The sequence below is a fragment of the Lissotriton vulgaris genome, unplaced genomic scaffold, assembly GCF_964263255.1.
Source record: "Lissotriton vulgaris unplaced genomic scaffold, aLisVul1.2 SCAFFOLD_1036, whole genome shotgun sequence".
NCBI lineage: Eukaryota > Metazoa > Chordata > Amphibia > Caudata > Salamandridae > Lissotriton > Lissotriton vulgaris.
In genome coordinates this window covers 719,163-734,484 of record NW_028245324.1, presented here as the reverse complement: position 1 = coordinate 734,484, position 15,322 = coordinate 719,163, and positions in this window count along the sequence as shown.

The following is a 15,322-nucleotide window of genomic DNA, read 5'->3' as shown; positions in this document are numbered from 1 at the left end:
GCCGTGCTGATCAGACTCTTGACCAGGAGAGTGAACTGGATTGGGCCCTCGAGAAAAACATTGCATGGGGATTGCATAATCATCAATTTTAAGAATCCTTTTTTTTAAAGTTTGAGTATATTGAAGAAATAAAAGATCAGAAACGGAAGGTGAAGAAACAGACAAAATTATAAGCCATTAGGTAACACAATAATAAAAGAAATGTTGTAGTCATAAAATACAAATAGATAAATAAAAGGCATTCAAAATCTTATAGAAGAAAACAAAGCAAGCATAATAATTTACAAAAATGAATCAATTAAGTAATATATGAGATACACAATAAGTAACATTCAGTAATAAATATTAAGAAAAAAGGCAATGGGAGAATTAAGGAGGTTTTCGTACTTCAACAGAACAAGGATCAGGGGTAGGGACTGAAGGTGCAGATGAGGAGAGGTAATTTACCAAAGGAAGCCACATTAGGTCTCTTTTAATTGCCAGGGAAATGGGGGAAACATTATTAGTGTCTAAATGATGGTGAAAACATACTGCATTCCACGAAAGGAGACATTGGTGGCTTATTTCCAATTAGAGGTAGTAAGATGAAAGGCCACAGCTATTAAAAGGTCAAGGAGTAAATAATGTTATTGGGATTGGGAAAGTCAGGAGACAGGGAACCTAGAAAAATGTGAGCAGGAGAAAAGGGGACTTGAAAGTGAAATAACATTTGGATTTGAAGCCAGACTAGTTTCCAAAACTGAAATATGGGAGGACAATCAAATATCATATGTTTTAAATCTGCAGAAGGACAAGGACATGACCAGCAGGTAGAGGGAGTGTCCGAGGAGAAAGTTGATAAAGCTTGTGGAGTAAATAAAATTCTGTTATAAATAAAATAGAGAGTTTGGGTTGCATTAGCAGCTCTGGAGTTCCTATGAATTTTAGACCAAATCTTATCCCAGAAGGGAATCGGCCAATCTTGAGATAAGTCAGACTCCCAGGCAAGCTCAATTTTAGTTTTGGATCTATCTGCAAGGAAATGAAAAGAATTATAAAGAAAGGATGCAGAGGGGGAGGAATCAATTACCGAGGATATGGATCTGTGAGCTGTAGGAATATCATTGGAAAGTGGTAATGATTGAAGATATTGAATAAGAATAGGGTACAAGTTATACTGTGAGCGAGAGCTGGAGGGTAGAGAGAATTGGGATTGAAGGTCCAAAAAGGAAAGGGGAGTGTTATGAGAGAGAAGTTGAGAAATCCAGCGTAGACCATGTGAGTGCCAGGTCTTCCAGAAAAAGGTACGATCACAAATTTTAAGCCATTTGTTATACCAGATAGGATGTTCATGTGTCGAAGAAAGTGAAGGGTAAGAGGAACATAAAAAGGGAAGAAGAAGCTAATGAGAATGAGAGATGATAGGATTATGAAGACGAGTCAAGTTGGACGTAAAAGATAAGATTTCACGAAATTCAAAAGGAGAAATAAAAGAAGACTCTATTTTTAGCCAAAGAGGAGGATGGAGAGGGAGATCAGTTGAGAGCCAGCGAGATGATTGTTTCAGAGAGAAAGCACAGTGATAAACCTTAAAGTCAGGGAAGCGAACACCAGCCTGAACCTTTCCGTAGGGAGGCAATAGCGATAAGAGAGCGCTTACCATTCCATAAAAATGTCAATAAAATGGAGTCAACCTTTTTAAAATAATAATCCGGAATGCGAATTGGAATTATAGAGATAGTATATAATAGGAGAGGTGAAAGCATCATTTTTATAGAGCTCAAACGGCCCCACCAAGACAAAAAGAGTTGATTCCAATGGGTGATGGCCGCATCCAGTTTCTTAGAAATATATTCAAAATGTATTTTAAGAGTATCGGATAAGAGAGGAGCAAACCAAACGCCTAAGTATTTTATTTTAGTAGGTTGCCATGAGAAACCAGAATGGACGAAAAGATGTTTTTGGCATAGAGAATTTAAAGGGAGAATTTCACATTTGTCAGCATTAAGACGGTAACCAAACACCGCGGAAAAAGAGGAAACTTGTAGAAGAAAGGAAGGAAGTGAAGAGAGAGGGCCAAAGCAGTAGAAAAGGATATCATCAGCGTATACCGAAAGTTTTAGCCAGTTGAGAACCAAAGTGGAAGCCAGAAATGGTATCATCCTGATGAATTTTAGTGAGAAAAGGTTCCAAAGCTAAAACAAACAATAAAGGAGATAATAGGCAACCTTGTTGAACACCCCTTTGAAGAGCAAAATAGTCCGAAACCATACTGTTAACAAAGATGGATGCCTGGGGGCTGCAATAGAGTAAGGAGATAATAGAAATGAATTTGGGAGGGAAACCTGCCCAGGTGAGAGCTTGAAACATGAAATCCCAACTGATCCTGTCGAAGGCTTTTTCAGGATCCAGGGAAATAGCAGCTATAGGAAGATCTAGAGAGGATGCTATACTAAGAATGTTAAAAAAGACTCGAGAATTATCGGAGGATAGGTGGCCTTTTACAAAGCCCGATTGCTCAGACACGATTAATTCAGGTAACAAAGGGTCCATCCTCAGAGCTAAAATCTTGGCCAGTATTTTGTCATCCGTATTGACCAAAGAGATGGGTCGGTAGTTCTTACATAAGGAGTGATCTTTATCGTCTTTAGGGATTAAGCATATTAAAGCAAGTTGAAAAGAGCCACTTGATAGACCAGCATCAAGAAAGGATTGAAATAAAAGTAAAGGTTTTGGTAGAAGAAGAGAGGCAAAGTGACTGTAGAATTCGATAGTAAACCCGTCTGGGCCAGGGGCTTTACCATGACGTAGTTTCGAGACAGCACGAGAAATCTCAGTGAGCGAGATATCAAGATCCAAAGGACCAAAATCTACATGAGACAAAGTAGGGGAAGGAATAGATTGGAAATAGGAAAGGAGATCCGCCAGGGTAGGGACATGTTCCGTGGTATAGAGATTCTTGTAAAAATTGACAAATTCAGTGAGAATGTCCTTATCTTTAAACCGAGATTCACCAGAGGAAGTCTTAATTGATTCAATTTTGGTACGTTCCTTCCTAACTTTCAAATAATTAGCAAGTAGCTTCCCCATTTTATTTTGACCACCGTAATATTGAGAGTTACATTTCAATAGAAGATTGGAGGCAGCCTCTGTGGTAAATTTATTAAAAGAAATTTTGGCTTCTATAAGTTCTTTAACGGAGGATTCAGAGTTAGAGGAGTAGTAAGCAAGTTCAAGTTGTTTGACATCAGCAAGTAGCTGAATAGATTTGGTTTCTCTAAGCTTCATCCCCGCGACACAAAATTCACGATAAAACCCCTAGAGGCTGCTTTAAAAGAGTCCCAAACCATAACAAAAGGGGAGTCGGGAGTCTGATTAAGTAGAAAAAATTCAGTGGCAAACGTGGTAAATTCAGTTCAAAAAGTGGGATCGAGAAGTAAAGTATTGTTAAATCTCCATCTGCCAGAATGAGAGGAAAAGGGAAGGAGATCTATATCAACCAGGACGGGAGCATGGTCTGAAATTAAAATGGAACCGATGTCAGAGCGGATGGCATGTTGAGTCAGTGATTTACTAAGGAAGATGTAATCAATGTGGGATTGTCAATGGTGAGATGGAAAGTAAAAACTATATTCTCTGAGGTCAGGATTATATAACCTCCAGATATCTACTAATGCATTGTTCTGAACTGCTTTGGTAAACTGGGAGTGCATTTTAGACAGTAAGAACTTTACCTTCGAGAGTCGGTCAAGGAAAGGGTCAGAAATTTGGTTGCAATCACCACCAAAAATGATATAATCATCAGTAAGCTACGCTAACTTATCAGAAATAGAGGGCCATAAGGATTTATCAATACCAGTGGGAGCATAAACATTGAAAATCACAAGAGGGATATTATCTATAAGTAATTTAACAAGTACCCAACGACCATTAGTATCACATTCATGAGAAACTGAAGAAACATTTAACTTTTTATGGAACAAAACCAAAACTCCATTTTTCTTATCCACAGTAGGAGAAAAGAATACATGACCCACCCAGCAACGTTTAAGCTTCAAAGCCTCTATCTCTGAGAGGTGGGATTCCTGTGGAAGGGCAACATCAGTTTTAAGTCTAGCGAGATGGGACAACACCCGTTGCTTTTTAATTGGATTATTCAATCCTTTAACATTCCAAGTAGTAACACGGAAGATAAAACCAAGAAAAGGTAACTAGTAATAATATGCTCACTAAGTTCAAAGAGAGAAAAGGGTAAAGAACATTGCAAAGTCAGTAATGAAAGAGAAGAAGAAGCGATGAGAATGAAAGAAAGGAAAGGAGAAAGAAAGACAGAAGAAAAAGAGAGGAAGGAGAAAAGAGAAAGAGGGGAAAGAGTCTGTGAGGAGAAAGAGAAAGAATAGAAATAGTTCAAAATCAAGAAGACAGTACATGTCCGAAACAGACGACTGAAGAACATACTTACGAACACAAAACGCAAAACGAGAACGAGGGTGATGGCATCAAAAGACAACGGCGACAACATCAAGAGCGGGCATCAGGCCTCTGCTTCCAGAAATCGAAAAGGCAACATACAGAAACAATGTGACACATCGGGGTAGTAAGAAAGAGGAAACATCTGTAAAGAGGAGAGAAATAAAATGATGATTGTGAAAAAGAGGGAGACATGAAGTCAGGATAACTCTAAACAGAGGATAAATATAAAAGGGTAAGACAACATTAAAAAGTGGGACAACGAGATGAGAACAGAATCAGCACAATCAAAGTATCATCAGGTCCAATTAAACATGTCTGGAGGTGTCCATAGCGTCTGCTCCATGATGACGAAGGAATTCTTGTAGAGCTGCAGGCTTGTGGTAGTTTTATCTTCGTAAGTAACCTTGAAAAGACACGGATGAAGTAGACCATATCTAGCGTTAAGAGCTCTCAGCTGCCTGAAAAAACCCACAGCAGACCCCACCGAACTTAAAAACTACCGCCTCATTTCGCTCCTCCCATTCCCTGCCAAAGTCATTGAGAAAGCCGTCAACAGTCAGCTCGCCGCCTTCCTCAAAACAACAAATCCCTCGACCTTTCACAGTCCCGCTTACGAGCCAAACACAGCACCGAGACCGCCCTCATCGCAGCAACAGACGACATTCGAACCCTACTGGACAACGGAGAAACAGTCGCCCTCATCCTACTTGACCTCTCCGCAGCCTTCGACACAGTCTGTCATAGCACCCTTATACAACGCCTCAGCGACGTCGGAATACAAGGAAAAGCATTGACCTGGATCGTCTCATTGCTCGCCCGAAGAACCCAGAGAGTCCGCCTCCCCCCTTTTAGATCAGAGGCCACCGAAGTCATCTGCGGCGTACCACAGGGATCGTCACTCAGTCCCACCCTCTTCAACGTATACATGAGTCCCCTCGCATCCATCGCGTGCCAACACAACCTCAACATCATCTCCTACGCAGATGACACCCAGTTGATCCTCTCCCTCACCAAAGACCCAAACACGGCCAAAACCAACCTACACGAAGGGATGAAAGAAGTAGTCGAGTGGATGAAGAACAGCCGTTTAAAGCTGAACTCGGACAAAACGGAAGTCCTCATCTTAGGATCATCCCCCTCCGCCTGGGACGACTCATGGTGGCCACCGACCCTGGGAAACGCACCCATACCAACGGACCACGCACGTAACCTGGGCTTCATCCTGGACTCCTCCCTCTCGATGACCAGACAAGTCAACGCCGTCTCATCATCATGCTTCAACATCCTACGTATGCTCAAAAAAATCTTCAGTTGGATCCCCACCGAAACAAGAAAGACGGTCACTCATGCACTGGTCACAAGCCGGCTGGACTACGGAAACACCCTTTACGCCGGAACCACAGCCAAACTACAGAAAAAACTCCAACGCATCCAAAACGCCTCAGACAGACTCATCCCAGACATCCCTCGCCAAGACCACATTTCCGGTCACCTGAAAGACCTCCACTGGCTCCCCGTCAACAAGAGAATAACGTTCCGTCTCCTCATCCACGCACACAAAGCCCTCTACGACCTAGGACCCGAATTCCTCAACACGCGCCTGTCCTTTTACACCCCCACCCACCAACTACGATCGTCCAATCAAGCCCTCGCCGCAATCCCACGCATCCAAAAATCCACCATGGGGGGGAAGATCATTCTCCTACTTAGGGGCCAAGACCTGGAATTCTCTCCCCACCTACCTCTGCCTTACACAGAACCACCTCTCCTTCAGAAAACAACTAAAAATGTGTATTTTCGATAAGTAAAGCACCCCCCTCCCTCAAGCGCCTTGAGACCCTCTGGGTGAGTAGTGCGCTATACAAATTTTAAACTTGAAACTTGAAACTTGTGACAGGAAAAGACGATGACCATCCCATGTAATTTGTTTCTTGAGTTTAGCGGCTGAAAGAACCTGTAGGAGATCTGTGTATTGTAGAAACAGCATGATGACTCCTCTAGGTTTAGTAGAAACTTTAGAGCCAAGGCGGTGACCTCTCTGTATATTGATGGAAGATAGGGCTGGTGCTTCCAAGATTTTCGGAAGGAAAGATTGGAAAAAAGTAGTAAGGTTAGACCCTTCCAAAAGTTCAGGAAGTCCGTAGAGGCGAAGGTTATTCCTATGATTCCTTTTTTCCAAATCCTCAATCTGCTGTTTGAGCTGTAGTATTTCAGCCTCCATTGAGGGTATATGCGAGCAGGGGGAGTGAAGAGACTCCATTGGTTGTTCCAAGATTAGAACACGTGAATCCAAGTCTGTAGAGTCTTAGTGGTTGCTTCCATAAAGGGTTTGAGAGCTCGCAGTTCCTCCAAAATAGGATCCATGGATGAAGAAGATGAGGCATTCCCTGGAGAAGGAGGATCTTTTTTGAGGCGCTTAGTAGAGGCTGAAGTTGATGGTAATTTGCTACCAATATGGGATTTGGGAATAGCGCCAGGCGTCGAGTTAGGTTTTGACATTGTGCTTTCTTCCATATCCTGAAGAGGAGAGTCTGAATCTGAACAAGCAGGTACCTTAGTAGTTGTAGAGAGCTTCAGGTTGCGAAGTTTCCCCATGAAAGAGCCCAATAAATTAATTGAGATTAAAGTGTTTGCCACCAATGGTTATGCAGGGTAATCAAAGTTAGATATACATGAGAAGGATTGAGAAATGAGACTGAAGATACATGGACAAAATGGCGGGAAACCAATTATGACAGGAAGTTCGTTGAAGAAAAAGTAATAAGTCCATGAAATCCAAAGAGGCAGAGGAGGAAAGCTCAAAAAATAAGAAAAAACTACAGGAAAAATCATCCAAAGGTCAGGGATATATTCCCTGCTCGGGCCTGAAATGTGATACAGCCCATCTTAACGAGGGAACGTTCCCGAACGGGAAGCCAATGTAAGGCTTTGAGTAACGGGGTAACGTGGTGAGATTTGGGGAGATTATAGGCAAGTCGGGCGGCCTGGTTTTGGACCAGCTGAAGTCGCCGTAGGTCATAGGCAGGAACACTAGAGTATAAAGCGTTGCCGTAGTTGACGCAGGAGATGACCATGGCTAGAAGAATAAGTTTGAGGGCAGAGAGAGAGAAAAAGCGTGAGCTTTTTCGGATGGTGCGGAGGATCAAAAAACAGGAGGAAACAACAGAACTAATCTGTGAGTGCAAGGTAAGCTGGTCATTCAATTGTATTCCTAGGGTTTTTACTGAGGAAGAAGGGGAGGGAGGGGGACCCAGGGAAGAAGGCCAAAATGAGGGATTCCAGGGACTGGAGCAACCACCTGTAAGGACTAGTTCGGTTTTGTCTGGCGGAGGCCGATGTCGGAGCTCCGACGCTACGCCGCCATCTTGGCTGACGCGCAAGCCACACCCACAATTTTAAGTATCCTAATTGGGCCCAAACTTTCCTTGAAAGAGCAGCTACCTACCCATATAAATATCATATTGCTTCTCTCCTGCCCCTCGGTTTCTTTTACAGACATCTAAGACCTTCATCCACTGTAGGCGGGGATCAAGAGTTATTTAGATCTAAACCAGCAGTCAATATATTCTCAACACATAGTACATTAGATATTAACGATTGACAGGCCACAGCTTGTCTGCCTCAGGGGGAGCAGGGTGTTACTAGGCCGACGGGCACAGGATATCTTGCTGGAAGTATGTATAATAAGGCCATGGATGTTTTTACCTTGCCTAAACATCCATCATGTGACAAAAAATTTGCCTAACCATCCAGGAAAACATCAAGCTGCAAATGTAGGTGTTGATATAGACGTTAACACAGGACGGAGAACGGCAGCAAATCCAATTTCCACTATATTGCATCGAGATTCTAGTGAGGTTAATCTCAGCGCTAGTAGCAGTATAGGTAGTGGCACTAGTGATTTTCATTTTGATTGCCCAGGAATCCCCCCAGCCTGTGGCCATACTATTGTCAGCTGGAACATAGCCGGAATAGCAAGTAAGAAGGATATGTTAGGCTGGAAGGAGTTTATTAATTTACATGATATAATTTGCTTACAGGAAACCTGGAGTACTGATACAGTTTAATTTGAAGGGTTCACTTCTTATGATTTACCAGCAACCCCCTCGTCATCTGGTAGAGCAAAGGAGGGTTGTTCATAGTTTGCCCCTGAGAGTCAAAAGAACTATCAATATAGGGCATCATTCTCAGCTACTTTGGCTAAACCACAGGGATGTCCTACTGATCAATTTTTATAACAATATATTTGACTCTACCCGCCATAATGTAGTTACCGAATTGAAGCTGGAACTTGATAACTAGGCTATTGTGGATAATACTAATTTGGAGATTGTATGGTTCGGAGATTTTAAATATTCCAACCTGCCGTTTGTTCATTACAAAAAGCTTGCGGGTTTCAAAACGATGAAGGGAATGACTGTATACACTTCCCACATACCGCACCTAATACGCAGACTCTACAATGCAGGAATCCAGGACAAGGCCCTCGACAGGATCTGCTCCTTCCTCTCCGGCAGAACGCAGCAGGTCAGACTCGCCCCTTTCCTCTTGGACCCCACACCTACCACCTGCGGAGTCCCACAGGGCTCCTCCCTCAGCTCGACGCTCTTCAACGTCTACATGGCTCCACTTGCCCCCATCGTCAGAACCTACGGACTCAACATCGTGTCATATGCAGACAACACCCAGCTCATCCTCTCCCTATCCAACAAGCCCAACACCGCCAGACGCAACTTTCGAGAAGGCATGGAAGCCGTCGCCAAATGGATGAAAAACAGCTGCCTACAACTAAACACCAACAAAACAGAAGTACTCATCATGGGCCCAAACCCCGATGCCTGGAGTGACACCTGGTGGCCCACCGCCCTCGGAAACCTGCCAACCCCCACAGACCACGCACCCAACCTGGGAATCATCCTGGACTCCGAGCTCAAAATGGACCACCAGATCAACTCTGTCTCATCTTCCTGCTTCCACACCCTCCGCCTCCTTCGTAAGACCTTCAAATGGATCCCCCTCGAACACCGAAAGACAGTCACTCACGCCCTGTTCACCAGCAGACTCGACTACGGCAATGCACTCTACGCCGGAATAAACAAAAACCTCATCCACAAGCTACAGAACATCCAGAACGCCGCCGCAAGACTGGTCCTCAACCTGCCCAAACAATGCCACATCTCCCAGCACCTGCGCACACTCCACTGGCTCCCTGTCGAGGCGAGAATCACCTTTAAGATGCCCACCCACGCACACAAGGCCCTCCACGGCACCGGACCAGCATACCTGAACAGCCAACTCAAATTCCACGCACCCCAAAGGACCATACGATCAGCCCAGCTTTCCTACGCCGTGGTCCCCCGCACTAGAAAGACCAGATCGGGAGGCCGCTCCTTCTCCTTCCTCGCGGCCAAAGCATGGAACGCACTTCCGCTCCACCTCAGACAGACAACATCGCTCCCCATCTTCGCAAGAAAGCTCAAAACCTGGCTCTTCCTTGATGGAATGGAACCTGCACCCCCCCACCCACCCCACCCCTAGCCTTGACACCCTTACGGGAGAGTAGTCGCGCTTTAACAAACCCCTGATTGATTGATTGATTGACTTACCACCTATGGTGATACCCTAAATGCTGTTCTGGCTGAACTTGATCTTGATATCATGCAATGTGCAAGGGATGGGTGTGGGAAGGAGATTCCTATGTTTACCGGAAGAACAGCAAATAGCACTATTGACCATGTAATTGTTGATTTGTCCTTGAGTGACCACAATTGTATTATTATGCCACTGTTTGTATGGGGAAACAAAACAGTAGAGCAATGTATGGTCATTGATAATATTGCCCTCTGCCGCCCAAGCGGCACCAGAATTAGATGGAAGGGTATTAACTCAGGTGAAATAACAAAAAACATTGTTCAAGTTTGGGTAAAGAGATTGAAGACAGTCTAGTGGTGGAGACTGAACCAGAAAAGATCTTGACTAATTTTAGTACAATTAATAATTCAATCGCGAAATTATTTACAGCGCAACCCTGTAGGAAACAGATACAGGTCAGGGGATGGTTTAATCATTCTTGCACCACCTCCTTGAATCAGCTGAAACGGGCACTTTTCAACAGACCCAGTTATACAGCATTAATACATGGCCTGAGATTAGAATATAAATCTAATTTAAAATGAAGAAAGTGAGCAACATGGCGGCCGAGATCTCGGCCGAGTAGGCTGGTGCTGAGTTCCTCTGGTCCGTGACCACCCCCCTGGCTAGCGTTCTCGCTCCTATCCCAGGCTACTGGACTCGACTCGACTCGTGACGTAGGCACTTCGGAACTTCGGAACTGGTGGGCCTCTGAATACCTCGGACTTTGCTCTCTCAGCTAGGCTCTGGTCGGGATCCTCCGCACTCCTCACCGCCTCGTCTGGGTGTCGATCGCAGCCTCAGTCCCCTCCGTTGGCCTGAGGGAAAATACAGGAAATCCTGCGGGTACGCGTAGTTGTCCATCCGGCTGTGGCAGGGGGCTAGGCCTGCAATGCACCGCCGGCGCGTAAGGTGGGGGAGGGGTCCCTGTTCGGGCGCCAATTATGTGGTAAATTTAAATTACCTATACTTAATTTATGCGGTAAAGTTCAATAAGAATAACTCAGTCAAAAAATAAGAGGCAGAGTCCGTGGCATCTGAGTTTTATGAAGGTTTTATTCCTTAAAAAGGAATTGGTTCGAACCAGGTATCATGCTCCATCACCACAAGGGTTCAGGAAGGGAATGGACATGGACATGTACAATGCTTTATTAACAGAACATCATATATATAGTCAATGCATTACAATAGTGATAGATGCAGAAGGCGTAACAGCTGAGAGAAACGAGATAAGAACACATGTACGTAACAGAAGGCGTGCATGAGGGCGTACACGGAGGTGTGTGCTAGACACGTCACATAGAGGTGTCACAAGTGGGTGGATCCATAGGGGAATCCTGCAGTGTCAGCAGAAATACATGGCATGGTTGCGCGCGCAGCAGCATGACGTGTAATTGACGTGAAACTGGAGGGTGAAGGGGACTTGACATTTAGCCCTACATGAGGAGACAGAAGTCTGGGGTGTCAGAACAACCTAATCCCAAATCATATCTAATATCTTGTGTTTGAGGAACTGTATTATCTAGAAGGAAAGGTCTCTCGGGCAGAGGCTATTCTATACTGACTGCTAGTGCGTGCATATGTGACTACGTGTCTACGTGTAAAGCAAGGGGGCCATGGGCCTACCATGGTAACAGGAGCAGGGAATTACTTGCACGGAGACAGAGAGGCCGGGCCCTTTGCTCTGCAGCTGGGAAGGATGTTTTCCTAAACAACTAGACAGGAATGTATTTTCGAGGAGCGGAGCAGATAACTTGAAGGCTGAATACAGTCTTGGCAGGCAAGCAGGTCGAGCCAGGCACCGCTCGCCGCGCAGGGAGTAAGTCAAGGGTCAGGAAGCAGCAGACTGCAGCTTTCAGAGACAGAAGGCAGAAAGGGTTCGATGGCAGGAATCAGGGCCTAACTCACCAGAGCTTGTGAAACATGAAAGTGCACCATGTAAAGACGTTGGCAAGGCACACTTAGGAACTGAATATCCGACCCATTCATGGTGGATCTGAAAGAGGACATGTTAACGTTGGAGGCAAATGTATTTGCGTCTTCATAGCTGGAAGTGGAGGGAACATACATGTACTTGAAGCACGTACATGGAGCCGTTGGGGTCTACGATAGGGGACACAATTGACCATAAAAATTCATATTACCTCACAGTGATTTATTAGTGTCAAATGTATATTTCATCTTTACCTGTATGGCGCTAGTTTCCCGACTAGATTCCGTGAGAGTGGGACTCACTGCCAAACTGCTCTGGATCTGGCGTGCTTCCCTCTAACCGTGTCCACACTCACCTGTGCCGGCATCTCGATCGACTCAGCGGATTCAGTGGAGTAGCTGCCTCGCGGTCCGCGACACCCCTGCCTCAGCGGACAACATGCCTCTGAAGCTGATAGCAAAGGGAGCCACGGCTGCTTCAAAGACCGGTGGCTCCACACGAAACACCATAGAAATGGAGAGCAAAGATTCTGCGGGGGCGAGTGAAAAACGGCGTGTATCAGGTACCGCGAAATCCACCTCCCAATCAGTTGGCTTTGTGGTGGGTTGGGGGAGGGGGGATTTTCTGGTGGTGGGCGGGGGTCAGGAGACTGTCTTTGTTTTCAGAATCATGGTTAAGTTTGGGAAGTATGTTCTATATCATATCTATTGAAATATTGTGCAAATTCAGGTTCAGAAAATTGAATATTTGTTGTACTAGTAAATTGGGTCTTGGAGGCTGTTGTTTTTTTCTTATTTCTGAATGGGGGGGATAGGTTCCGTTGTGCGACTTAGAAAATCTGTGGGTTGAATTATGCCAAAAAACGTAGGATCTTCCACAAAATCCTCTAAATTATGCAGATAGACTTAATTTGCCTACAGGAGACTCATATCCCATGGAGTAGTCGAGGGTGTTTAAGATCCCCTGGGTACGAGCTAGTTGCCTGCTCCCGCCAAACATCTACTATCAGGGGTGTTGCTATTTTGCTAAAAACAGGGGTTGGGTCTGTCAAAAGAGTGAAAGAAGACAACTTTGGAAGGTGGGTTATCCTTGAATTGTTGGTAAATAGTCCTCTCTCGATTTGTTCGATCTACGCTCCTAACCTGGATGACCCTCAAGTCTTTAGGAATTGAAATTTGGAATTAGTGGGGTGGTCCCATCCAATGTTATTTTGTGGCGACTTCAATATTAATATATCCAGTCAAATTAATGTATTAACACATCGTGGGTATGTGGGTCGGAAGCCTCAAGTATTTAAGGCTCTCCAGACTCTTCTTCTGGAACATGGTCTGACTGATGTGTGGCATTATCATCATCAAAACAAGGATGGCTACACATTTTATTCCAGCCATTTTTGGCCTTTACGGGCGAGCCAGAACCTCCGGCCTCCTGCAGTCACTTCATTGGCTGCCTATCCGGAAGCGGATAGTTTTTAAGGCCTTGACTCTAGCCCACAAGGCTCTTCACGCTTCTGGAGCGAAATATCTCCAAAAGAGGCTAGCCTTCTACTGTCCTGCCCGATCCCTGAGATCTGAGTCTCTGTTCCTTGCCGTGGTCCCGCGAGTAAAAAGGGCATGCATTGGGGACCGGTCTTTCAGGCTGTTGGCGCCACAGCTCTGGAACACTCTGCCCGTGGCACTGCGTAGTGCCTCCAATCTGTTGGCTTTTAGGAAGGGCCTTAAAACTTGGCTGTTTGCTCTTTAGATACGCTCTTTTTTTATGTCTGGGCCTCTTATTTTCCTTGTTGTGTTTTCTGCTACAGGTTTACAATAAAGCGCCGGGACACTCCTCGGAGTAGCCGTGCGCTATAAAAGACACATATAACATAACATAACATAACATAAAATGGTTCGTCTTGATTATGTTTTTCTGTCTGAGCAAACTGCTGGGTCTGCTAGAATTGAAGTTGCTCCTATGACCATATCTGATCATAACTCTATAACTATTGATCTCTTATGGGATCCCCCTACTAAACAGGTTAGATCATGGACTTTCGAGAGGAAGCTGCTTTTAGATAAGCAATACCAGGAACATATGGCTGCGTGGATTCCAGAATTTATGGACATCAATAGGGGGACCGCTTCTGACTGTGTTGTCTGGGACACATTCAACGCTGCTCTGTGCGGAGAAACTAAAAGATTTGCTTCCCACCGGTGGAAACAAGCGCAGCAGCAGATCAAGCATGGGCTAGACGTGCTACAACAAGCAGAACAGAACTCGAACTGAGCATTAATATCCGTTTGGGCCAAGAGGTGTCCAGCAGTCAGAAAGCGGTCGCAATAGCAAAGTCCAATTTGCTCGACCTACTTTATAAAGATCTTGCAGCTAAATACATCCAATTTCGAACTGTAATGTACGAATTCGGGGAAAATTCAGGAAAGGTCCTCGCAAAGAGACTACAACAGAGGGCTATGGCTAATTGGATTGTCCGAGTTATGGATCAGCAGGGTAGTGTGCAGGAAACCCCCAGCGGCGTCATGGATGTCTTTGTGAACTTCTATTCCAGCTTATATACAGAAGACCCCAGCATTATCCAAAATCAAGTTAGCTTGGATGAGTTTTTTCACCATTTAGACACTCTGAGGGTAACAACAGAACAAAATGAAGTTCTTTCGACACCTATGAGTTGGGAGGAGGTTGAAAATGCAATTAAATCTCTTTCCAATGGCAAGGCTGCTGGCCCTGATCTTATCCATTTAGAGTTTTATAAGACCTTTTCGTCAATATTTAGGCAAGAAATGTTTGCCGTTTAAAGGTCTGCTCAAGCCGGGGTTATTCCTGACTCCTGGCGACGGGGTACAATCGTCTTGTTTAGGAAGAAAGGCAAGGATGAGCTGAATCCCTCTTCCTACCGACCAATAGCACTCATTAACACTGATAGCATAAACTATTCGAGAATCTTAGCTTTTAGATTAGCTCAAACAATAGTTCCCTTGGTCTCAATCCGCCAACATAGGTGTATTCCCGGCAGGGACACAACTGATCATATCCGGCGTGTCATTGCCCTGCTTGATTGGGCTCAGGCCACGGGCTCTTCTCTCGGGGTGATCCTGTTGGACGCCGAGAATGCGTTCGACAGAGTCTCCTGGGGATTCCTGTGGGCTGTAATTCGCTGGAAAGGATTTGCTGCTGAATTTATTCAGGCCCTCCAAGCGCTTTACTTGGCTCCAACTGCTGCAATCTGTATTTCAGGGAAAGAATCCAAGTATTTTTCCATCAGCAGGGGGGCTAGACAGGGCTGTCCCTGTTCCCCCCCTGCTATTTGCC